This window comes from Dermacentor andersoni, chromosome 3 (assembly GCF_023375885.2).
Source record: "Dermacentor andersoni chromosome 3, qqDerAnde1_hic_scaffold, whole genome shotgun sequence".
NCBI classification, from domain to species: domain Eukaryota; kingdom Metazoa; phylum Arthropoda; class Arachnida; order Ixodida; family Ixodidae; genus Dermacentor; species Dermacentor andersoni.
Window position 1 is genome coordinate 15,571,850 of NC_092816.1, and position 26,157 is coordinate 15,598,006.

The window sequence follows — 26,157 nt, forward strand, 5'->3', positions numbered from 1 at the left end:
ACTGGCCATTAATTCTAACTCACGCTGCCGTCCGCTAGCCTCAGCTGGTAGTGCGACATAGCTGTGACTGGTATAGGGCTCGACTTCCGTACCAGGGCTAATTATTCTTCAAGTATGAACTTTAACTTTTTGAAACTCCAGCGGGTTTATTTTTTCGCTTTCTGCTGCAGTAATCTTAAGAGCAAATGTTAATTTATTCGCTGGCTGTATGCAAGCGCTTTTAGACATACTGAAAAAATAAGAACGCTTTGGGAGACACCATCGAATCGCCGAAAATTAAGAGCATCATCTCCTTGCAGCGAACTAGTAGTAGAGTAGAGAAAGGTCTCCTTGAAAATTCGTAGGCCGCGATATGTAACATATACGGGTAGACATCACGAAAATAAAGTATTAAGTTTAGTGAAAACTGTGGTCACAAATCCTGAAGAGACCAAGAAGACAAGCTAGGAAAACAAGAGGAACTCTATCGCGAATCAAAAAGAACCGACCATGTGGTTGCTTTTATCGTCTGGTAGCCTAGCTACCTCGGCGCCACGAGTCCATATTAGGTCACGGACTCAATTCTGCAGTAATTAGCAAGGGTAGATGTAGTTTGACGAAATGCAGAAATGTCATCCACCAGAGAGTATGTACCACGAATCTACATGTGAAAGCCGCGTGGGTTTCCTTTGTAGGGCTGGGCTAATCTCGGGTGTACGACAGTTTTCTCTTTCGTGCAAAGTATTCTCTCGTACTTAGATAACTTTTGACGCCATAGAAACCATTGAAACTTGCTAGATTTAGTCTTTGGTTCCGGTAAATGTTGTGTAGTCCTTCTCAGCCGACAAACGATAACGAGAGCCGAATGGAGAAGAAGGGTTGAAATCCGGGCCATTTGGTACATACTTGAAGGAAAAAACCAGTCAAAAAACACAATGGACAAGAGGAGAGGTTCACACCACAACGACTGGACTATCAACTGAGCTTTATTAGAATCGGTGTAGTCCTACCAAGGGACTACACCGATTGTTCATCAATGTAACGATTCTTGGTAGGGGCAAGGGCAAAGAAGAGCTAGAAATCCTGGAAGCGTACTACATCAGTTTATTAGGTGACGACTGCATTAGTACAACCTCGGTGCGCTTACTTGAAAAAGAACTTGCATTTCTAGGTCGGTCAGGATAGAAGCGATATCTTGTCTTTTCATGCTCTGTGATTAGCGATGATGCGGTTGCGCATGCTCTGCTGGCCTTGCTGGGACTACACCGATTCTAATAAAGCTCAGTTGATAGTCCAGTCGTTGTGGTGTGAGCCTCTCCTCTTGTCCTTTGTGTTTTTTGACTGGTTTTTTCCTTCAAGCCGAATAGACGCTGTCAAAATCGACGACGTCATGGCGACGTAGTGCGGGAACTGCAGAGCAACGTCGCGACACTCGCCACCCGTCTTTCGTTTTCTCATCTGTTAATGCGTAAGCGTTTTTTGGCGATTACCCCGGAGAAACTGTATCTGTCTCGTAACGCCTTCTAACAGGGGAGTAAGTGCGCAATTGGCCAAGTTAAGAAATTTAATCGTTATAATGGCGTAACTGTTGACGAAAGGTAGCTTTAGAATCGATAAAGAAAAACTGGCCACGTCACTGCGTAAGCGTTCTTTGACGAGTGCCCCGCAGAAACCGTGTCTGTCTCGTAAGGCCTTGTACCTGGGGAATAAGTGCTTAATTGGTCAAAACGTTCAATCACTATAGTAGTGTAACTGTAGCTGATTGGAACCTTTAGAATCGATTAAAAAAGCTGGCCAAGTCACCGATGCCTCGACGTAGTCCTTTGATGCAATAAAAAAAGTATAAAGTGATAAGAATAACTGATTGGGAGATATGTGGTTAGGCAAGAAACGCGTTGTGGTAGTCTCAGTTTATACGATCGCCTTGAAAGGGTCGCATGTGCCGAGACGAGTTCTTGCAATGCCACCAAATAAACGTAAGCTATACGTGAAACGGAGAAGCGGCACAAAAACGCTGAACGACAGCGGGAACATCGCAGTCGCCAGAAGGGGGAACAACGGGAACTGCGACGGGAACTATAAGAGATCGACAGCAAGGAGAGGAAAGGAGGCGTTCAGAAGCGGATCGGAAACGACGTTCAAATTCTTTATTTTTTCCAAACATGCTTGGAATATGGTTTCAGAACTAAAAGCTGCGGTCAGCAGCTTGACAGAGGCCCAGAAACCGGATACAAGGCGTGATGCCCGACCTTGATCTTCACGACGCCAAACCGTGATCGGATATATATATATATATATATATATATATATATATATATATATATATATATATATATATATATATATATATATATATATATATATATATATATATATATTGTAGTGGGCAATATGCATGTGCCGCTGTGCGGACTGCCACCGTTGCGGCGCGAGACCCGAGCTCGGGCTGCTGATGCGAACGCCTAGGACTCGCGATCAAGCGCTACTTGCGATCCCGCGTACGAGCTGCAATAAACCCCCTTTCATTTGGTGAAGGTGCGGGGTAGACCTCGGAAACTGGAACTCCGAAGCCGGACGCTACCGACTGCTACGACCATGCCTGACGAAACCACCCAGGTAGATGCACCACAGCCTCCGGCGGTCATCGTTTCCGGTGTGTTGCGCCAGCGTGATCCTGCCATCTTTAGCGGCACCGATGATCATGACGTGGAGGATTGGTTGTCATCTTACGAACGGGTGAGCCAGCATAACAAGTGGGACGACGTCACCAAGTTGCACAACGTGCTGTTTTACTTAACCGGCGTAGCGAACCTCTGGTTCCGAAACCACGAACACGATTTCGCAACATGGGGCACATTCAAGACAAGTTTCGCAGAAGTGTTCGGGCGCCCCGCTGTGCGCAAGCTTCGCGCAGAACAACGCTTACGGGGGTGTGCGCAACATCACGGTGAAACTTTCACAAGTTACATCGAAGATGTCATTGACCTGTGTAAGCGCGTGAATCCCTCAATGTCAGAACAGGACAAGATAAAACACATTATGAAAGGCATTGATGAGGACGCCTTTCAAATGTTGTTAGCGAAGGATCCGCGTACCGTGGCCGAAGTTATCAATTTGTGCCAAAGTTTTGACGAGCTACGGAAACAACGCATCTTAGCTCGGCGCCCACCGCCTACGGAAGATTCGTTAGCATCATTAATTATTGGCGACAACCACACAACTTTGCTGACGCAAATAAAAGAATTTGTGCGCGAGGAGGTTGCACGCCAGCTCTCGATTTTGCCGAACACGGAGAATCCTTCTCAATGTTTGGCTCCAGTGATCCGACAGATAATTCAAGAGCAAGTGACCGAAGCTCTTCCACCTCCGTGTCAGCCGGCTCCCGTGGCCGCGCCTCTGACGTATGCTGAAGCCGTTGCACGGGCGCCTCGTCTGCCGGGGTTCTCTGCTCCGCCTTCAGCGCCACGCCCGCCGGTGTTCTCTCCTCGGCCTTCGCCTCGCCAGCCGGCGGATCCCTTTTTCAGTGCACAGCAGCAGGGTACAAATCCTTGGCGCACTGCTGACAACCGCCCAATATGCTATGCCTGCGGTACCCCAGGTCATGCAGTGCGCTTCTGCCGCCGGCGCTTGCCGGCCTTCGTGGGCACCCCGCGACGACCCAGCTCCGACTTCCGACCTTTCCGTATGCCTTCACGACCACCACCGGAAGTCTACGCTGCTGATGACATACCGGCACCGCAGTCACAGCTCTACGGCACTCGTCGCTCGCCTTCCCCTCGTCGGCGCTCACTCTCACCCATGCGTCGTAGACCCAGTGCCAGTACTATACTGAGGCGGAAAACTGATTTCCGCAGTTCCTGAGGCACGAACTGCGTCATCGTCGGAACATCAAAGTCCTCGTTTTTCCCCCGCTAACGTTATTGAAGTGTCCGTTGATGGCATCCAATCTCTTGCGCTCGTCGATACAGGTGCTGCTGTATCCGTGATTAGTGAGAAGCTTTGTCGTGCATTACGGAAAGTGACCATGAAGCCGTCGGTACCATTGCTTAGAACAGCCAGTGCACAACGAGTACAGCCAGTCGCTATGTGCACTGCCAGGGTGCTGATTCGAGACATATTGTATTCGATTGATTTCTTTGTATTAACTTGTTGCTCCCACGATGTGATTCTCGGTTGGGATTTTCTGTCGCGTCATCATGCCGTCATTGACTGTGCACGTGCTGAGGTTCAGTTCTCCGTTCTGTGCGATTTGCCATCTCACGACTTACAAGTTCAGGATCTTAGCAGGATCTGTGTAACTTCAGATACTGACCTTCCTCCTCACAGTGCTGTATTTGTCCCTCTTTCATGCGCATCGCTTGCCGAAGCGATGGTCATGTTTACACCCGCTGCCGTCTTCATTCGCCGCCAGCCTATATTGTTGCCTTTCGCCCTCCTTACGGTTCACCATGACGCTGCAGAAATACTGATTTCAAACCCAAATTCGTACACTTTGGCTTTGCACTGTGGCGAGACTATCAATTGGTACCATCGAGTCTGTGGACGCTGACGTTATTGTGCATTTCCCTATTACCGACGACGTAGATACTGCCAACGTAACAGCGCTGACACCCCATGTGCCATCTAACCGAGTACCACCGGATGTTTTTTGTCGCTCCATTGCCGATGACCTCGAGCCGACACAACGTGACCAGCTAATAACTCTTTTAAATGATTTTCACGCCTTTTTTGACTGGAACCAAGCATCATTAGGCCGCACAAGTACCGTCTCCCACCACATTGATACGGGACATCACGCACCATTACGCCAGCGTCCGTACCGCGTGTCATCCACCGAGCGTCGTGTCATCACCGAGCAAGTTGAAGACATGCTTGACCGTGGTGTTATCAATCCATCCTGCAGCCCTTGGTCGTCGCCCGTAGTACTCATTAAGAAAAAAGATGGCTCGATTCGTTTCTGTGTGGACTATCGTCGCCTCAACAAGATTACACGAAAAGATGTCTATCCTCTACCGCGCATAGATGACGCCCTGGATTGTCTACATGGAGCTGAATTCTTTTCTTCTTTGGACTTGCGATCGGGCTATTGGCAAGTGCCAGTGGATGAATCCGACCGCTCGAAGACAGCTTTCATTACGCCTGATGGCCTGTATGAGTTTACAGTAATGCCATTCGGCCTCTGCAATGCGCCCGCGACATTCGAAAGGATGATGGATAACATTCTGCGAGGCCTCAAATGGAAGACGTGCCTTTGTTATTTAGACGACGTGGTAGTTTTCTCCCCTGATTTCACCACTCACCTCTCTCGTCTACGCGAAGTCCTTACTTGCCTTGCCACCGCCGGCCTTCAACTTAACTTGAAAAAGTGCCGCTTCGGAGCCCGCCAGCTGACCATACTTGGCCATGTCGTTTACAAAGACGGCGTCCTTCCCGACCCTGAAAAACTTCGTGCTGTCGCAGAATTTCCACGGCCGACTACACTGAAAGAGCTGCGAAGTTTTGTCGGCCTTTGCTCTTATTTTCGATGCTTTGTGCGCAATTTTGCCTGCATCATCGCTCCCCTGACGAAGCTCCTGGCTGGCCCTGGTGACCTTCGCGATTGGACTCCGGCATGTGACCAAGCCTTCACCACTTTGCGTCGCCTGCTTACTTCACCGCCTGTTCTACGCCACTATGACCCGACTGCACCGACCGAAGTCCATACGGACGCCAGCGGCGTTGGTCTTGGAGCCGTCCTTGCGCAACGCAAGCCTGGCTTTCCGGAATATGTGGTTGCGTATGCGAGTCGTGCCCTCACGAAGGCAGAAACCAATTATTCTGTCACAGAGAAAGAATGCTTGGCTATAGTTTGGGCGTTAAACAAATTTCGCCCTTACTTGTATGGCCATCCGTTCGATGTTGTGACAGACCACCACGCGCTTTGCTGGCTTGCGTCACTGAAAGATCCGTCAGGCCGTCTTGGACGTTGGGCTCTTCGGCTCCAAGAATTTGACATTCGCGTCATCTATCGATCCGGGCGCCAACATTCTGATGCCGATGCACTCTCCCGATCGCCCATGCGATCCGACGAAACGCCACCCTCATCCATAGAGTGCCCGGTTGCTACACTTGCTTTTACTGACATGCCGTCTGAACAGAGGAAAGATCCGTGGATTGTGTCTCTCATTGACATTCTTCACAGATCTTCAACGGCTACATGCCCTCGAGCCCTTCGTCGCCAAGCCACCCATTTCGTGCTACGGGACGCCACCTTGTACCGCCGAAACTATCAGCCGGACGGTCGCAAATGGCTGCTAGTCATCCCTCGCCATTTGCGCTCCGACATATGCACGTATTTCCACGCCGACCCACAACAAGCTCATGCTGGCGTCCTGAAAACCTACGAGCGGCTCCGCCAGCGCTACTACTGGCGCGGCATGTATTCTTATGTCCGCAAATACATTCGGTCATGTGTAGCCTGTCAGCGACGCAAGGCATCTCATCATACGACAGGCCCTGTGCAACCTTTACCGTGTCCTGCACGTGCTTTTGATCGGATTGGCATTGACCTTTATGGGCCTCTTCCATGCACTGCTAAAGGAAATCGTTGGATAATTGTCGCAGTAGACCACCTTACAAGATATGCAGAAACTGCTGCGCTTGCTTCGGCTGCTGCTCGCGACGTCGCCGCATTTATGTTACGGCATTTCATCTTACGGCATGGCGCACCGCGAGAACTGCTCAGTGACAGAGGCCGTGTCTTCCTGTCCGAAGTTATTAATGAGCTGCTCGCCGCTTGCCGCACTATTCACCGCACCACTACGGCATATCACCCACAGACTAACGGTCTAACGGAACGCTTCAACCGCACTCTTGGTGACATGCTCACTATGTATGTTGCGTCTGATCATTCCAATTGGGACGATGTCCTCCCTTTTGTGACGTACGCGTATAATACCGCCGTTCAGGCTACCACAGGCTTCTCACCATTTTTCCTTCTTTATGGACGTGAACCATCCACTACCCTCGACACCGTGCTACCATATCATCCGGATGCCTCTGAATTCACCCCTCTTTCCGAAGTTGCTCGCCATGCTGAAGAGTGCCGCCAACTGGCTCGCTCGTTCACGTCGGCTACCCAAGGAATTCACAAAGATCGCCACGACAACGGGCAGCCCACACAGTCCTTCGCCGTGGACTCTCACGTCTGGCTTCAGCTGCCCTTCCAATCTCCAGGCCTTAGCCCAAAGCTTGCTCCGAAATATCAGGGTCCGTACCGGGTCGTCGCGTGTACATCGCCTGTGAATTATGTGGTCGAACCGGTGACGCCATCTTCGGACAAACGCCGCCGTGGCCGCGAGACGGTTCACGTCAGCCGCCTGAAACCGTACCACGACCCCCTTCATCCCCTTAGGTCGCCAGGATGGCTCCTCTTCGCCGCGGGGGCAATTCTAGTGGGCAATATGCATGTGGCGCTGTGCGGACTGCCACCGCTGCGGCGCGAGACCCGAGCTCGGGCTGCTGATGCGAACGCCTAGGACTCGCGATCAAGCGCTACTTGCGATCCCGCGTACGAGCTCCAATAAACCCCCTTTCAATATATATATATATATATATATATATATATATATATATATATATATATATATATATATATATATATATATATATTTATTTATTTATTTATTTATTTATATATAAGTAACGGACCATTACAAATATCAAATCATCAGAAATAAGAATAGCGTAATGAGTTGTACGAAATGATAGCACAAGAAGCAGAAGTGGTTTAATGATTGGAAAATGTAGAGAGGTCGGCTGGAAAATGGAGCATCTGGCCTGCTACTCTACGTAAGGGAAGGGGAAGAGGGGAAAAAGAAGGGTCACAATGGGGGATGATAATGGGAGGAACGAGGTGAAGGACACATGGCATAAATGTTATCACAAGCGCGAGTCCAGGCCCGTGTCGCCTAAGAAACGTGAAAGAGCACGCATTGTCTCTATCGTGTGCCAACTCTTCAGCCATGCGCCTAGCAAGAGGTCCTCCGACAGTGGTCTATTGTATAAATGTCTCAAGGTAGCTGCCACTGTCAGTCTTTCGTGCGCATACTCAGGGCACACCACGAGCACACGGTCTATAGTCTACAACGCCACACACTGAACAGTCCAGGGAGTCTGTCCGTCCAATGATGTGCAAGTATTTGCGTGTGAAGGCGACGCCTAATCGCAGTCTGTGTATCAGGCATCTATGGGGGTGTGGAATTCCACGCAGAACAGGAAATTGCATATCGGGATCCAGCCTTTTGAGGTGGACGTGACGAGCGTCTGACTGGGCCCAGCATCTTCTCGTCGCACTCTTCATTAATTCCGACAGGAGGCATGCAATGTTCGATCTGGAGAATGGCACTACAGTTCGCAGTCCATTGCTGAGGGCGCGCCTCGCTGCAGCATCGGCCATCTCATTACCATTGAGCCCACAGTGTCCTGGGATCCATTGGAACACTATGCGGTGGTGTTTTTCTTGAGCGCGTGAAAGTAGCTCGGTGATCTGCAGTGCCAGAACCTGATATGTTAACAAAACAATAGAATGAACGTCTTACAGTACTAAAGTATCCAGGGAAAATGGTAACAGAGAGATGACAGCAAATGTATCAGAAGGCAACAGAGCATTAAAATAACAGATCAACATAAATATATTCGATAAACATTAAACTATTGAACGGGAAATTATTCACTGTATAAAACGCTACAACGCGAAGCACAAATAATAGCAGGATAAGTTTGCCCATGTTCCAAGAACATAACGGAATGAGAACATGAATGAACGCACGCAAAAATAATTTAAATAAAAAGATAATTGACGTAATAAATTTAGTGTGGGCGTCGCTATATTTTTGCATCCATTAGGGATTAACGGAAGGTTATGTTTTAAGGGCTACAATTTATAAAAAGTACGGAAACGTGATGCTAGCCATAAGTCAGTACTACGTTGCGAGTATCGCTATACTGTTGAAACAGTACAATTGAAGTAGTGAAATGCTTCAAATTTGGTGAAGATACATAGTATAAGCGCAAGAGTCTAAATTCGTACATATACTGCATTTTCATTATGTTGTGTGACTAGAAATAATGTTCTGTCGAATATAAATAATCAATAATTGCAATGTTGCGAATATCCTTCATTTGTATTAAATAGATATTTGTAATATTTCTGTGTGTTGTAGTCAACTATACCAAACTGCAATAATTAATATGTGAAGCAGATAGTGCGGAATAAATTTGTAATTTGGCTTGCACTTGAAGAATGACACGACAACGCAACAGCGCTCTTGTACTCATTGAAAAAATTTTAACGCAAATTGCCAATATGGGAATCCCAAGTGAGATACGAGCTAAATGTAACGCCAAGAGTTTTATATTCATTGACAATTTCAATTCTGTGTCCGTCACAGTATCTATCCTGTTCCAAGTTAATTGCTTTATTTTGGGCAGGGGAAAAAAAAGTACCTTAGTTTTAGTTGGGTTAATCTTAAGACAGTTAGAATTGGACCAAAATACTAGTTTCCCAAGGACGTGATTACATTCTGACGATATAGATCGCTTTCCTCACGGCCATAGAGTAGGATAGTGCTGTCATCTGCATATATAATGAATGATGAGCTTGTATCAATACTGGCAATATTGTGTAGGTATACATTAAACAAAAGGGGAACTAGAATACTGCCTTGAGGCACGCCACATTTATAAGAAGGAGAGATGATTACCGATACACACACACACTGAGTCCTGTTGGTTAAATATGGACGGAATAATTCGAGCTGCCTACCACGAACAGCGTAATTTGAGAATTTTTGTATAAGTATATTATGGTTGAGTGAATCAAATGCCTATTATAATCGATGAAAAGGCCTAGAGTTATATGTTTATTTTCAATGTTCTGTAGCACGCTCTCTTTAAAGCTTACAAAGCTGTGTCAGTAGAACCCCCTTTCCTAAAACCAAGCTGGGCGTCGGAAAGTAGATTTATTTTGTTAAAGAAGCTGGGTAATCGAGAAAACAGTATCTTTTTTAAGCCTTTTGAAAAAATTGGTATCACAGATATTGGCTTATAATTTCTTGCTTCATTTTTATTGCAACCTTTGTAAATAACAGATACATTGTATCTTTTCATTACATCAGGAAATTGACCTAATTGGACAGCAAGATTAAATATGTAATCGAGCACAGGCGTAATGTATTCAATAACATATTTTCTAGGTTTTACCTGAAGGCTATCTATACTTAAAGCCTTGCTGTTGTTAGGACCTATAAATGTTCGACAGATTTCAGCTTCACTTATATCATGTCAGGCAAAGCTTTCAGCAGGGCAATCGATTAACGGTGTGATAACCCCTAAGGTTTCTATCTGGCAAAGCACGTTCAAGAAACACTAGGTTAAAATGATGAGCAAGCTCCTGACCGACAATTTCGCGGTTGTCGTGCCTTAACTTTACGGGTGTTTCCGATTTGCTTTCTCGACAAAGAACCCTGTTTAACACTTTACACGCAACGTTATAAGGCGACGATAGATAAAAGAAAATGCTACAGAAATTCTCAGAATTGTTTTCTCATGCGCAAGCATTCTTTAGCTCTCGAAAGAGCGATGGGCAGACATGCATAAGCTGGCAACATAGGTAACCGAAAGCAGAGCAACATCCGAGCCAAAGAATGCTTACGCATTAGTTGACAATTGTCATATTTTCTGTAGCATTCTTGTGTGCCTTTCCTGTCTTACCGAGCTTCCTGTGGCCATAAATGTGACCGTTTTGCTATTTGGGAAGCACACTTTACTAACTCAGTTCAACGTAATGTTCTAGGCTGATGTCCCTTTAAGGTAAAAGGACGCGGCATTACCTCTATTGACGCATGGAGTACACCACCTCTCGTCCTGTTGCCGTACGAACAGCGAACACTCTAATGGAGTTCTCAGGCGAGGCCAGCTCAAGTGTATGTCTCGCAAAATGGCGAGTTTGGGCGGGGTAAGATTTATTTCGAACACGCGTTCTGCAGCCCTAACAACGTAATGGCTGAGGCACGTGTCGTATTTTTTTTCTTGGTCCTTTTGTTTCCTGTCCTGTCTACCACGTTAGAATTTAAGTGTATGTTTCTTTGTTGATTTATTTTATGGCCGTCATCACAATCACCGCCCCTGCTTAGGCCACCGAACCGTTTTCCTGATTAAAGCTAATTCTGTCTCACTCGAGCCCAATCTCGAGCGCGATCTCAAACTCCGGACCACGCTTCGTGGATCTCACTCCAAAGGAGCATTGTAGTGGAACAGCGCAGACGCTGCGAGGTCATCAGATCCTGAATGCTTTCAGACTAGCTACGGATGGCTGTAAAACTTGCAGTGTTCTTTTTTTTAATTTCCTTTTTCTACATTTCTTCTGCCCTCCTATATCTAAGGCCTCTCTGTCCCATCTACCCCTTCCTTGCAGAGTAGCATTTAGACGAATACTTCTACGCCAGCAAATGTATGTTTTCAAGTGAAAAGTAATATATCTCTTTCTCTCTCTCTCTCTCTCTCAGTGCATGACACGGGACGAAGCTCTGTGTAAGTACCAATGAAGAAAGAGGAAGCGACAGAGGACCATGTATTGATGCTACAACAAAAACGATCACGATAAAAGAGCAGGTGTTCTCGCCGTACAATCTTCCCTGGAAGGCATGAAATCAGTGGTTGGACAGAGGTTTCAAAGTATTGCTGTTGCGAAAGAGTAGCCAAAATCTTAACTAACCTCTTTGGTCGACTACCAACGTGCATTATTCCCTTGAAGCAACATATTCTGCGGGATACAACATGTAGAAATCACATTCATGATGCTTTGTAGTCGTGTTCCCACTATTATGAGCACAGATCTGATCTGAAGATATCCCCTTTGTGCTCCTACTAAGAACCCGAATCGATAAGTAACTTTTCTGTTTAAGACGACGGATTTACAAGTTCTGCTTAATTGATATGCTAACTGTGTGAGCATATCATTCGAGTTTTAATAAAGCCTTTCTGTTGTCGGTCACAATCACAGGAACATACGTACTTGCACTGCAATAGAAAATTTCCCGACTGAATATCGCTATTTATCTGCGTATATCTCTTTTCTCCCTTTGTCTGATTGTTTGTTACATTTTTTATATATTTCTCTCTCTCATTCGAATTATACCTGTCTTAAATTTAATTTCGTCATACAAGTGCGTTCTAATCATACTGGCCCATATCACACAGTGAGAAAATTGGGCCGAGAAGCTGTGTCAGCTTTGCGAAACGAACCGGCCATAACTCTTCCTGAAGCAATATAAATCTGTAAATCACTGACCTGAGCTGAACGTGTAGTGTTAAAAGGGAATAAGCACTGGCCGTTCCCTTTCCGTATGCTAACAAAACTTACAGTATGAAATCGTTTCACGTAAACAGTTTACAGAGCGAACGGCGCGAACAGATTCTCAGCCTCAGTGTTAGTTCAATCCCCGTGCTAGTGTCGGACGTTCCAGTGTACACATGCGAAAACTGGGCAAGTTTTAACGGTTTACAATGAAGGTAAAGGTTGTAGAAGTTATGTGGCAAGCATGTGTGTGTGTGCACGCGCGTGTGCGTGTGTATGTGTGGCGGGCATGTCAGTCCCTTTTTGTAAAGAGAAGGTCATACTTCGAAGTTAAATAGACCACAATGATTAGGTGAATTCTGCTGTGTTATGTAGTTCCAATGGACTTATTTAATTTCGCAATTACCAGTTACTAGTTTTGTTTCAATTTATTTTCCTGAAATTTAGTATTAATTCTTCTATTGAACCGGTGCATGCACCGGCCGAGTTCATAGCCGAATCCCCGCAGCGGGTTTCGCCAGTTCTCCGAGGAACAACGAACCCTCTGTGCGTACGTACCGCAGAAGATCGTCATCAGCAGCAGCATAATCATCATCATCAGATTACCTTATTTTTTGTGCAAGCGGCCTGGGTCGTTCCAGAAAGGAAGCTTGTGCGTGTGAGCACGATCTTGTTGTTGATACGGGAACGGGAAGACTGACGTGTTAAACACATTATTCACACGGTGTAAACACACATTTTCTTTACTTTCTTTTCTTATAGGCCCAGCGAAAATTGTCCTGTTCACTTTTCAGCTATTTATGCTGCGTTTTCTGCATAGTGATATCATTTACCTCTAGGTTAGCGCGAAGATAATGTCATTTCTACAGTTTCCCGGTGGACCTTGCCTTATTCCTCCTCATTGTTACGAGCCATAGTTAAAAACAAGAACAGCGACGACGACGACGAAAACAGCAATGCCCAATGCAGCCCGTATAGTGACACTTTTGTGTGCGTCCGACTTTTATCTGTTTGCGCCTACTCCCTGCTAGGATCTTTCCTCGTTTATATCTTTTTTTATTCATTATTCGATATGCCCGGGCAATGTATTTGGAATTTCGGGATGGTCGGTGCTTAAGAAACCTACCTTCCAATTTTTCTACATAATGAAAAAATAAATTGGACGCCATTCGATCAGACGTCCACTTTGATATAGGCCCTGCTCAAAATTGATGCACGGCTTTGAACGTGAACGATATCAGCCGGAGCCAAGAAAGAAAGAAAGAAAGAAAGAAAGAAAGAAAGAAAGAAAGAAAGAAAGACAGAAAGAAAGAAAGAAAGAAAGAAAGAAAGGAGGGAAGAAAGAAAGAAAGAAAGGTCCCACATCGGGTGCAGTCTTGGAGAGTCTGCGAGTGGCCCCCTGCCAGCCGAACGCGCCACCGCAGAGCTTTACGTACGACCGCTGCTTGAAACGCGCCGCATAAAACCGCGTACGTAGAGCGGCTGCGTCCTCAATTCGTGCAACGTTCCGAAAAAAAAAAAAAGGTAAAATGTTGGAAATGGAAATGCGCCAAATGCGAAACACGTAATAGAATGGAGAGAGAAAGAGAGAGAGATGTCCGTGTCGGGCGCACTCTTGTCGACTTGGTATTTCGCTTAGAATGCTCGGGAAATATGTCCACTTCCCCCTGCCACCGGCCTTTTGCATTTCAATAGGGTGCGCGCAAATCCCCCATATTTTTTTTTCTATCAATAAAGTTTTCTTCATTTACAGGCTTTGATAGGGAACCAAAGTAAAACGGCATCTCGATATGTAGACATTTTCTGAAGTTCGCACCTGAGATCCATAAACAGGGCTGTCTTCACAAACTGATTGCGACGCAGACACAACACGGGAGAACAAGTGTGGATTTACCAACAATCTGTTTACATTTATTACTCGAAGCACACGTTCGAAGAAACGACGAGGCAGGGCTACTTGTATTCAGCCTTGCTGGTGTGGTGCCGCCTCTCATCCTGGAAGAAGCTTCGGGAGAAATAACATGATTAAATAATAAGTCATATATTTATTTGGTTGTTTTTTGGTTGTTTGTGCATACAGAGCCAGCGAGGACATTTAGAGAGTGGAGCAACGTAGCTCACTGAAACTCTGTGTTTTATACATAAACACCTTATTTGAACAATACCAACAATAGAGAGGTGATAAGCGCAGTTTTATTTGATGCAGTAACATGACAAATAATGCACATGTGAAATTCACTAGTTGAGACGCATTTTAGGAAAACAATAATATAAATAAGCATAAAAGCTGACAACAACACACACACATACACCAAATACAAAATAAGCGGCACATATTGTCTAGAATTTATGTACTTCCGCGACTGTCGGAAGACGAAAGTGCACGTAAAAGAAAACGAAATGCAGTAAGTAAGCTTATCGAGCACAAGTATTTATTACTAATCAGCTCATCCTCGTTTCATAACACTATAAAAACACTATGAAGAGAATATCAGGTTAAGCTCTTTTTTTGCAAGTTACGTTTGTAGAATACCGAAAACCTCACTCTAACCAGAAACAGTGATTTGGTAAGTGTGAAAAAAAAAAAAAGACGAGAAAAAAATGGGACAGAGTACGACGGGTGGCGACTGCCTCTTTTAGTTCCCGCACTGGCTTCCCGTGATGTCATGTATTTTGACAGTGTCGTTTGTCTGGTTATCTGTTTATAAACAAAAAAGGATTATATTGTAATTTAAATGAACTTAAACTTAGTGGCAACCGAAGGGCCCGATTTTGTTCGTCCACTTTCATTCTCCTTTACTTTATCATTTTACAATTCAACTAAAAACCAGTAATTTTCCTACGATTTCATTTTTTCATTGTATATTGGTTTCATAAGATTGTGACTAATTGAATCAGACATTAAATATAAGAAGTGTTGATCAACTGTGTTTTGTGTAAAATGTCCCAAGTGCAAGAAAATATTCTTTAAATTGTGACGCAACACTGAAATACTGGTGTTGCGGTTGAGATGCGTTTTCAGAAAAGGAACTGAGCCTCCATTTTATGCGCTACTCATCAACAGTTTTCCACCTAATGAATGTCCCAAGTGAGAGTTTCGAGATAACACTTTACCACTCTAAACTGGCTTACTTTTTCTGTTCTGGGATACCTCTAACGGCGTGCATGTAGCAGTGCCCAGGATGCGAGACAGGTTAGAATAGGGACCAAAAGCTGTTACTCTCGTCCACCCATTCAGAGCAGGCGCCCTTAATTCCGACGCCATGCCGCTGCAGCTTTCTGCGCAGTCCGCACTGAGCTGCCGAACTAACGAGGGGGCAGCTGACGACAAAGCAGTGTCGAGCGAACACCGGCGTCGAGCATGCGATAAGAACAGGCCGAGCGTTATCGCGGTTGTCCTTTCGTTTTTTCCACCGAAGAGGCGTCACCGTGGCCGTTATGCAAAAGATGGCTGCCCCCTAGAAAATCTGCAAGTTCTGGTCTATAAACGCATAGAGCATAAGCAGGTACTGCGAACGCAGCTGTGAGCCGACGACCCAAGGAACTTCCGGTCGCGCGTCCCATCACTTTACTACGCCAGAAAAGTGCGCTTTGAAGTTGGTTCAACAGTACGCGATATTTCTTTTTACGTCTTCACATATAGTTGTGCTTTGAACGATTGCCATAATTTATTTTCATGTCCCATCGACATGAACTCTACATCGACTGTTGCGTGTTTTTCTATTTTTTCGGCGCTCAAGTTCGCCCAATACAGAATTCGACTCGCAGTTTTAAGAATGTTTGCTTCTTCACCGTTACTTTTCAGTAACTTTTTTGTCACCGTTACATCAGTAACTTTTTCGTGCAGGTTACAACGAAATAGGTTTGCAAAACAGCGATGAGCTGCAGAGGAAAAGTGTTTAAAATCTGGCTTCTGGTGGTGCATTTCGGCGGCTCACCGTTGTCTTTTTTGCCCGAGGACTGTATCTGTGGGCAAAACCGGACGCTTTCCACAGTACCTGTTTGCAAATAGCAATAGGCTGTATGTACAAATGAGCACATATATCTCCCTTCTGGGAGCACACACACAGCATTTGTGTTCTCTTCTCCCTGATGCCCTCGTCTCTTGCTGCCCTGTATCGCACTTCAGAAACCATGTACCACCAACTAGCCGAACGTCACTCATTGTTGCTCTTCGATATTTGAGCTATTGAGACGCACTTGCTACCTCATGCTCCGCAAATGTACACGGAAGCCTGTCAATTGTTTCCCAGTTCTCCGAGTTTGCTAGCTAGTCGAGCAAGAGATTAAATAAAATAAATTATGAGGCTTAACGTCACGAAACTGCGCAGTGGGTGCTTAATGGACGCCGTTCCCGAGATAAATCATGGCGCCTATGAAGGATTTCCGGCTCCGCAACCACTTCCGCCACATGCACTCAGCTAAAGCATGGCCCGCGAGATGTGTATTTGTTAGCGAGTGTCAACTGTCGCTGGGTCGTGAATTTGGATGCCCTGGTGAGTTCATCTTGGCCACCTCGGGCTCTTATCGTGCACTCGATGCTCGGTACACGAGCGTTTTTGCGTTCCTTCCCCACGGGTATACGGCCGCCCCTGCTGAGAATCGAACCACCGAGCTCGTGCTGAACGTCTCGATGCCATAGCCACGAGTCACCGCGGTGGGTTCGAGTAAGATCGGTCGCCCTTAATCGGCAGTGGCGCCATATCGAAGGAGCTCCGTGACGGCGTCCTTCGGCGCCGGTACTCCATCTGTACGGCTGACACGCAGCTGTCACGTCCGTGCATCGTCACTCCAGGCGGCGCTATCTTGTGTTTCCATTGGTGTACACAAAAAGCGACCTTTCCGTTGCTTCGATCCGGTCGGCATGTCCGGTACCAGGCCATTTCCTAATTGCACTGGCTGTTTCGGAGCACACCACACTGTCAAGATATATCTTCCTGTATGAATGCAACAACCATCGCCAGAATAAGACGCTCAGGCACGCTAACGGAAAATGAAAAAATGAAAAAAGAAAAGCCTGGACTGTCTTGCAATAAGCGTTATACCGTTAAGCTAATACTCTATACTTGGGGTATAGTAAGCGAGAAGATATGACTGAATTTGGCGCATTTTCTTAACGCCTCCCTATCGCAGCACGATATCTCGGCGCCTGTCTCGATTGTGCATGGTCTCCGTGTTGCTCGGTGCTCGCTTGTCACCGTCCAGAAAGGCGTACTCAACGAGTCTTCACATCGCTTTTATCTATCTAGAATTATCCATAACTAAGTGCAGAGATGGCGGGTGTGCCGAAATTTGTTTTTCTTGGTTTGTTTGTCAATTTTCTTACTCTAACAACTCTCGTCGTGATTGATATTGCAAATAGAGAATCACGAGTTTATAACTTGCGACCACTAATTTAACCCTCGCTTTACAAAAATGAAATTCTGGGGTTTTATGTACCAAAACCACGATGTGATTATGAAGCGCGCTTTAGGGGAGTGCTCCAGTTTATATTTTGACCACATGGAATTCTTTAACTTGCACTCATAGCGCGGTGCACGAGTTTTCTTGCATTTCTCTTCCATTTAATTCGACCGCCGCGACCAGAAATCGAACCCGCGACCTCCATGATCATCAACAAAGCGCCATAGCCACTAAGCCAACGCGAGGTATTTTCTTCTCTTCAGAGTCTCTCTCTCTCTCTCTCTCTATCGCAAACCGCTTGGCTACGACACCTGTCTTATACGAAGCACCACCGCCAGCGCACTGCTCAAGCAGCGACTGCAAGGGCGAAGCACTGTTCTTGCTGTGCACTTCACCCTCTTGTGGCAACAAGAGGAGGGGAGTGCGCACAAGTGGCCAACAGCAAACAGACGGCCTGTCGGGTCATTTGACCAGGCCCTTTCGGCGAGTCCGGTCCATTAACTGACGCCTTTGGCACACATCTTAATGGTCCAGGGTGGTTCCGAAAGTCAGCGGAGCGTTTCAAGTCAGCTCCACGTGAACGCTATGTGCTGGAATTGACCTCTGTTCCTCTAGAACTGTGCAGCGGGGTGAAAACTACCAGTGGCGTCGGCAAATAAGATGATGCTTAAGCATAGCGTTTTAGCGTAGCACTCATTTTATGTTATCTCTACCGATCACCGGCCCTTGTCGTTGCCTGAATTTATTTGCACTGCTTGTGCTGGGAGCATATTCTATGCCGGCAAGCTACTACGCGTGAACATCGGTTTGTGACCGTGACTGTAATAAAATTGAAACTAAATTCCGGTGTTTTGCGCGCCGATATCACCATCCGATTATTAGGCACGCCGTATTGGGGGATTCCAGATTAATTTTGACCACCTGGGTTTCTTTGAAGAGCGTCTTGCTCAAAGTACTTTAGCGTCTTTTACATATTGTTTTAGCTGCGCTATAACACCACTGCTGTGCCCTTCGTTATCTCAGGTGAGCGTGGTATTTTGTTAAAATGATATACAAGATCTACTTGACGGGGTGCCTGAATAAATCTTAAGCGGTCAAGGAACCCTTGGAAGAGAGTGTGTTGGGAGGCTAGTTGGTAAGACATTGTTTTGTAAACTTAAACTGCGCTAGGGACGAGACATCAAGGTAGAAGAAGACAGGATGAACGCCGTTCGTCCTGTCTTCTTCTTCCTCGGTGTCTCGTCCCTGGCGCAGTTTAAGCTCACAAAACAAGGAACCCTTGTCGGCGAAAGTTCTGGAATCAGCGTTCTGGGAAATACAAAATCAAGAAGGGGATTGACAGATGGAGTTGCACACTTTGCTATAAAGGTTATAAACAGGGATACATAAACTGCCTCGGAAAGGCTTCCCAACGTTTCGATAGGAGCCTTTGACAAAAATAGGTCCTCCTATCGAAACGTTGGCTAGCCTTTCTGAGGCACTTTATGCCTGTTTATAACCTTTAAAACATAGTGTTCTGGATAATAAGTAAGGCCAGCGTTCCGCAAAACTCCTCTTATGCGCAAGGACAGTTCGCGACTGGCCTTCATACATCCTTCTCGTCATGACGCCGATCGTTATCCTGAGTGGCACATGCCCGAACAGCAGCTAATGAGCAAACCTTCTTACGTAAGAGATGTTTTGCGAACACAAGCCCCCGTTGCCTATAACGATGACTGGCGATGGCACGTCGACTCGACCAACACCTCCTAAGCAGTGTCTGGGAGGAGTTGACTCGACGCCCCACGCGAGCTCGTCTTACTCTATGTCACGAACTTTGCCAGATCTGAGATCAACTCATACTATGATCGCAGCGGAGCTTCAGGAAACGAGAAACTCTTTAATGAGCGCAGTAAATAAAAAATCATTAGTCAATGTAGGCACAACAGGGACCTTTATTTTTCTCATATTTTTTTTCATTGGAAAGGCGGCAGTATTTGCATTCCCATCCCACCAGAGTTCAGCAGTCACGTCGGAGCAGTGGTGCCGCACTGGGAGTTGATCGTTTTCAGGGATCGATCATAACGCGCGCGTGACCCGTTGTCTGCCCCGCTCTGCCCCGCGCTGCCTCGCTCTATAACGACGAGACGCTGGGCCGATAGCTTCGGATAATTCACTCGACAGCTTCGCTGCAGGAAACGGCGTCCCACGGCTCTCCTAGCGCGTCGACTGGCCTGCATATAAAAAAGAAGCATTTATGCAAACATCACCAACACAATGAGAATAGCCGCTCAGATGGGAATAATTCTTAAGCACTGGAATTTTCAGTTTGGGAAGGAACAGCATATATTTATATGACAGAACACAGCCATTCCGAGATGTCTCAATTATCCTGAACTAATCAATATGGCAATACGACTCGTTTGTGCAACAGTAATTCGATACAATGCCACGCCGGTACAGTTATCTTCTTCCAATCAGACAAAATAGGCCTATAGGCCTTCTGGCCTCCGTTTATCGTGTGCTCGTTTCAAGAAACTCTTTTGCGCAAAACATTCCAACGCATGTCGTTGAATTTCAGTCGCTTTGACTGCTTGAAAGATAACTGCATGAGGTCAGCGTGAATTATAAAGCAGAAGCAGAAATCTCGTCAATTAACGATTAGTTTTGTCTGTACTACTAGGTTCTGTCCCGTTTTATGTTGCCTGCTGTGAACAAATTAAAGTTTTACATGCATCTGGCGCCTAGTGTACGCCATGTTCATTGGTTTCGTAACGAGTGAGAGGAGCAGGAAGGAGAAAGAAGAGTGTAGGACTACGTATCTGATTTCTGAACCAAAGTTGTGACGCCTCCTGTGCGTTCCTTGGCTCCAAGAGCCCCTAAAGCGAAGAGAAAGTGCAAAAATCAGCAATGCTCGCCCTGGAAATTCATTGGCATTCTCGTTGAGATGAGGCGGCAACAAACAGTCACCTAGCCTTCATGATCTTATCAGGTTTTACTCGTAAATCGCAGTCTAGCTTTTTTTGCTTATCTATTTTTTTTTTCTTTCTTCAATAAAACTTCTATCTACGTATTGTATACAGAGGGAGAGAAGTTTAATACGAAATACAGAAAGGTCGGTCTGAGGTACAATCCTCTAGCCAGGTACTCTGCGCTGAGAGAAGGGAAAGAAAAATTTTCTAGTCAGGGAAAGGTGGCAAATAGTGTCATCTATCGGCGAAATAAGACGCCACTGACATTGCGAAGTTTGAAGATTGGAAGCCGTAAGCTCGATATGACCCGTTGTAATTGTCCCGTGTCTCATTTTGCCCTACCTTAGCCCAGCTTCAACATTAGGGAGGCCTACGTTCAGTCATGGAAGATGTACCTTTGTTTATTCATTCGTAACTGCACTTACCATTGCCATGATACTTTTAGCAAAATAAATGTTGCGTAGGGGCTAGTTGATTTCAGCAGGCAAAGGGCTGCATAGTTCTACCGTGACTCGGACCTTTGTAAGACGATCACACGCACAAGATGAGCAAACTGACGCTGCCTGTTCAGTTTCAAGACAAGGGATACGTAGCATACAGGTCCACTAACAGTGCCACTGTTTTACTGGGTTAGCTTTTTTTTTTTTCTTCCACTGTTTCTTAGCTTTACTGCAGCTGTTGCCCGTATATTCATTCTCATCAATGTGATTATAAAAAATCCGACATAACCCATTTCCTAATGACGACTGACGTTGATGCAATTAGCATTCAAGCAATCTGACGACACACCGTATTGCCGAAAACATCTTCACTTACAATCTGTAGAGGTCATTCTAAAGTTTCTATTGCTTCGGGTCCGTTCTTCAAGCTCGGCAGCTAATAGTGCCCTTTACTTGACATGTCCTAACTGCAAGGGAGACTCTGTAACCGGTTTTCTACAGAACCGTGATTGATGTCATAGTGGTGGAATGTGCAGCTGTGTTTTTTTTCTTCTTTTTTTTTGTATTCGGTGACCTGGCGCACATTAGGACACCGAAAAGAAAGCTTCACTAAACGCAGCATTCCAAGCTCGGTCAGTTCGGTTCCGCTGGCACTGTATAATTGGGGTTCAACATATCTGTCTTTCAATGAAGTATGACACGATCGCAAAAGCTTCTTTTTCACACGTAAGACCAGTTCTCGCTATCAGCTAGAAGAGTGCGTGTTCTACCTTTTTATCAGTAAATTCTTGCCTTGTGACACGACTAGCGCAAAAAGCGTCTCAAAGCGCCGACTTGTGTGATTGAAGCTGGCAAGGATGCTATGCGGTTTTAGACGTGACGTCCGTGGTCTAATGGGCAAAGCGTCGGGCTCATGTGCTGAGGGAACCGTGCTGGAAGCCAACCGTTGGATATTTAATTTCCTTCTGTGTTTCTCGAGCAAATGCGGTAGCGGTTATGCAATAGCACGCCAAAGTGGGATTAATAGGCTAAAAATGCTCATCGCGTTACTCGTCGTTGGTTTGTGCACCGTCTTGTTTGTGTTACCCTCTTTCAAAGCACTGTGTCTATATTTAAAACTATTCGCTGCAACTTGTCTTCTACAGCATTGTTCATAACAGCATAAATACTGACTATAAGGGTTGTAATAATGTTAAAAACCACATGGTACGGTAAAGCGGTCTTCTCCCTAACAGCTCTCGCGTAGTGGTGAAGCCACTCTTTAGAGATGCTATATTTAAGAGGCGACTATTTGAATAAGCTAACAGGCGTTGGCACGACAGAAGTATGCGTGCGATTGTGGCACAATAATATGACTTTTTGTTATGTTATTAATCCTAATAGTGCTGACAAAGAAAAGTTCAAGTGTACCATAGACCCACTATACTGACGAATGCAGACTACAATATTTATGCAAAAGTCTTATCTAATCGGCTTCAGTAGCAATAGTACTGCTCATTGGACCTCACCAAACGTATGCACAACTTACACCTAGTCCGGACAGCTTTTCAGTATTGCTCATTCCACTGTGACCAATGGCGTACCAACTATTCCTCGAATGGGGGGGGGGGGAGGCAAATCGCAAACGATCTGATCTCTCTCTCTCTCTGTCTCATATATATATATATATATATATATATATATATATATATATCAGTGGCGTAGCCAGAAATTTCGTTCGGGGGGGGCTCACATTGAAACTCGGTCTCCTCAAGACGAAGGTTTAGCTCTGGTGCTCGTATCTAAATACATGTAGAAGGAGAATTCGTTTTTCTCGGCAATCAATGCACCAAATTTGACGAGATTTGTTGCATTTAAAAGAAAAACTTAAATTCTAGTAACTGTTGGTTTCATTTTTTATTTAGGTTGTCAATTCTTTATTAAAAATTCACCAAAATCTCAAATTTTCAGTAATCTAAACTATCAAGCTTAAAACTATGTAACTCATCAATCAAAAATGATATCACAATTTTGTGAATTGCACCTAATAGTACATCAACAGTGGACAAAATTTCTATGTTACACGTGAATCTCAAGAAATTTAACATTATGGAAATACGGCTTTCGCAGTATCCATGTACACAACTTAACCAATTGACGTAAGATACGAATTGACGCAACAAATTTGTCCCCTTTGACTGTTATAATAGATGCCGTTTAGTGAACAGCGACATGTATGCTTGATGCAGTGCTATTAGTTTGTAAACGTCGTGCTACTATGTTTTTTTTTAACTTTCGAGTTTTTCAATATATTTATAGAATGTTCAGGACCTAAATCGAAATTTTGCTTCCAATAGGCACTAGAACTTAACTTTCTCTCTCAAATGCAACAAATTTCATGAAAAGCGATCCTAGGGTTATCACAGACAAGCGTTTGTGCGTTTTACATGTATTTGAATAGGCCGCGTCGGAGTTGGGCGCGAGCTACAGCTTCCTCTTAAACAATTTGTCCGGGGATCAAATACATGAATAATAACTACATTGTTATTGCTAAAGATGCTGCAAACGAATTCTTGAACGCTACGCACTGTCAAAACGAGTAAAATATGTATTTTTTCATAAGAGAATATACTTGTATGTGCCAAAAATTGTGCCCAAAATGACCGATATCAATGCTTCCATGTTGTTGTTTTTTTCTCTATTTAATAAGTAAATAAAATATCACATGAAGTTTAGAACTATATCAGTTCGAAACCACAAAGCAGTGCATGCCGCTGATGTGAAAAAATGTAAAGGCCATGAAATGAACAAGTTGAGGACAAATATATTAATGAAACTTTGTCATTCAAGAACCGTGTTTACATTCATGTACGTATGCAGCGGCCAGTGGCAAATATCAATGACGCTGGCATTTGTTCCAATGTATTACGCAGGAGCAGCTGTCACCGGTCGTGTATCGTGAGTAATTGCACCGAAATTATAGTCGCAACAGAGAGCACGTATAAAAAGCAGGAGTTCTGCAAAATATACGAGGGCGAGTCAAATGAAAGTGAGCCAATGCGAATATATGACAAACGGGGTACTTTATTTAAAAGTAGTCTCCATGATCGTTTAGACATTTGTCCCGTTGTCTAACGAGTCGCGTGATTCCCGTCTCATTAAATTCCTTGGGTTTCTGCTTCAAAAAGTCTGCAACTGACTCTTTCACGTCATCGTCCGACATGAATCCGGTTCGCTTGAGCTGTTTTTTCAAATGCTCCAAAAAGTGGAAGTCACAAGGCGACAGGTCTGGGCTGTATGGCGGATGTTGCAGCGTTTCCCACTTGAACATTCCCAGTTTTGTATAAACCGCATAAGCGACGTGGGGACGGCATTGTCGTGGAACAAGATGACCCCATTCGTCAATTTTTCACGTAGGTTGTTCTTCTTTGTGACACGCAGCCCATCAGGCGTTTTACAATAACGAAACAAATTGACAACCTCTCAAGATTTAGCAAATTCTATCAGTAATGGCCCTTGACGATCGAAAAAAAAAGTCAACTACACCTTTCCGGCGGAAACGACGGCCTTTCCTTTCTTGGGGGTGGCGAATTCGAATGTTTCCACTGTAAGCTTTGCTGTCGTGTTTCAGGCTCGTAGAAATGGAACCATGGTTCGTCCCCGATCACAATTGGAGACAAGAAGTCGTCACCCTTATTGTGATATACCGGATCAGATGAGTCAAGGCAGCGCTGAACTTCTCCGTCTTCTGGCGGTAGTTAAAAATCTTGGGCAACCATTGCGCACACAAGAGCGGATAACCGAGATGTTCATGAATTATGGCGTGAACCGAACCGTGACTGATGTCCACACGCTCAGCCAGTTCATCGATGCTTATCGTCCGTACTTGTCTCATCAGCTCATCAACCTTTGCAATTTTGTTAGGGGTGATTGCACGATGGCTTTGGCCCTGCCTTGGATCGTCTTTGCAATTTTCATGTCCTTCTTTGACCCGTTTGCTCGAATGCTTCACAGTGGCCAATGAAATGCAATGTTCAACGTACACGGCAGCCATACGGCGGCTAATTTCTTTTTAGGAAATACCTTCAGCTGTCAGAAACCTCAGGGCACCACGCTGCTCAACTTCTAGAGCGTCCATTATGTCGCGCAACCATGTTCAGCCCAGAGTATGAGAGCATTAAACAACCTTGATATTCACACCTAGGTGTCACTTTTGTAATACAGAGATGCCTCTGTGCCACGTGCATGCCTCGCAGATAATGGACCGAACAATTATTGCGCAGGGTGGGTTGGCTCACTTTCATTTTACTCGACTTCGTACATTAAAAATGCGAAGATACAATGGAATATACAAATGCGAAGATACAGCTTGATAAAACGCAAAAAAGTGTCACTGGAAACAAAGTTCACTGCACGTATACACAAAACCCCCACAAGATATTTAAATATACGTGTACGTCTACAATAAATCTACGTATCTAACAGAAAGTCACGGTATACAATGCGTCAAACAAGGCAAATGAACATGTTGCGCAATCAGAGATTCACAGAATCCTAGATTCCACCCCCATTCCATCAACTCCCCCCCGATGTATCGCGCGCAACGGCAGGCGGCGCGCTTGCTCCCCGCTTTTGTGCTTTGCGCACACAAGACTGAGCCACCGTCGTCGTCTTACCCATTCCAGCCTTCCACCCCCCTCCCTACACTTTCACTCGCACATACAGCATGCGGCGCGCGGTCACGATGTTATCGCACTTGTACTTTATACGAAACATGAGGGTGACGGCGACGGCAGGAATGCGCCTGAAGTGTCCATATAATTGCTATCGCAATACTATATAATAAGACTATCCGGCAACTGAAGTGTCCCGCAGCACATTACTGTTCGCAACAGAAGTAACAAAATCGAACTTTCACCATACGACAATTCGCTGCGCAACAACAATGTCTTTCTTTTATTTTTGTGGGGCCGCGGCACCGAAATGAAAAAGCGCAATGTTGGCCACAATCGAATGCCTACTTTGGGCACCTAATGTAGTTACCGAAAGAATATCGAAGAAAACGTGA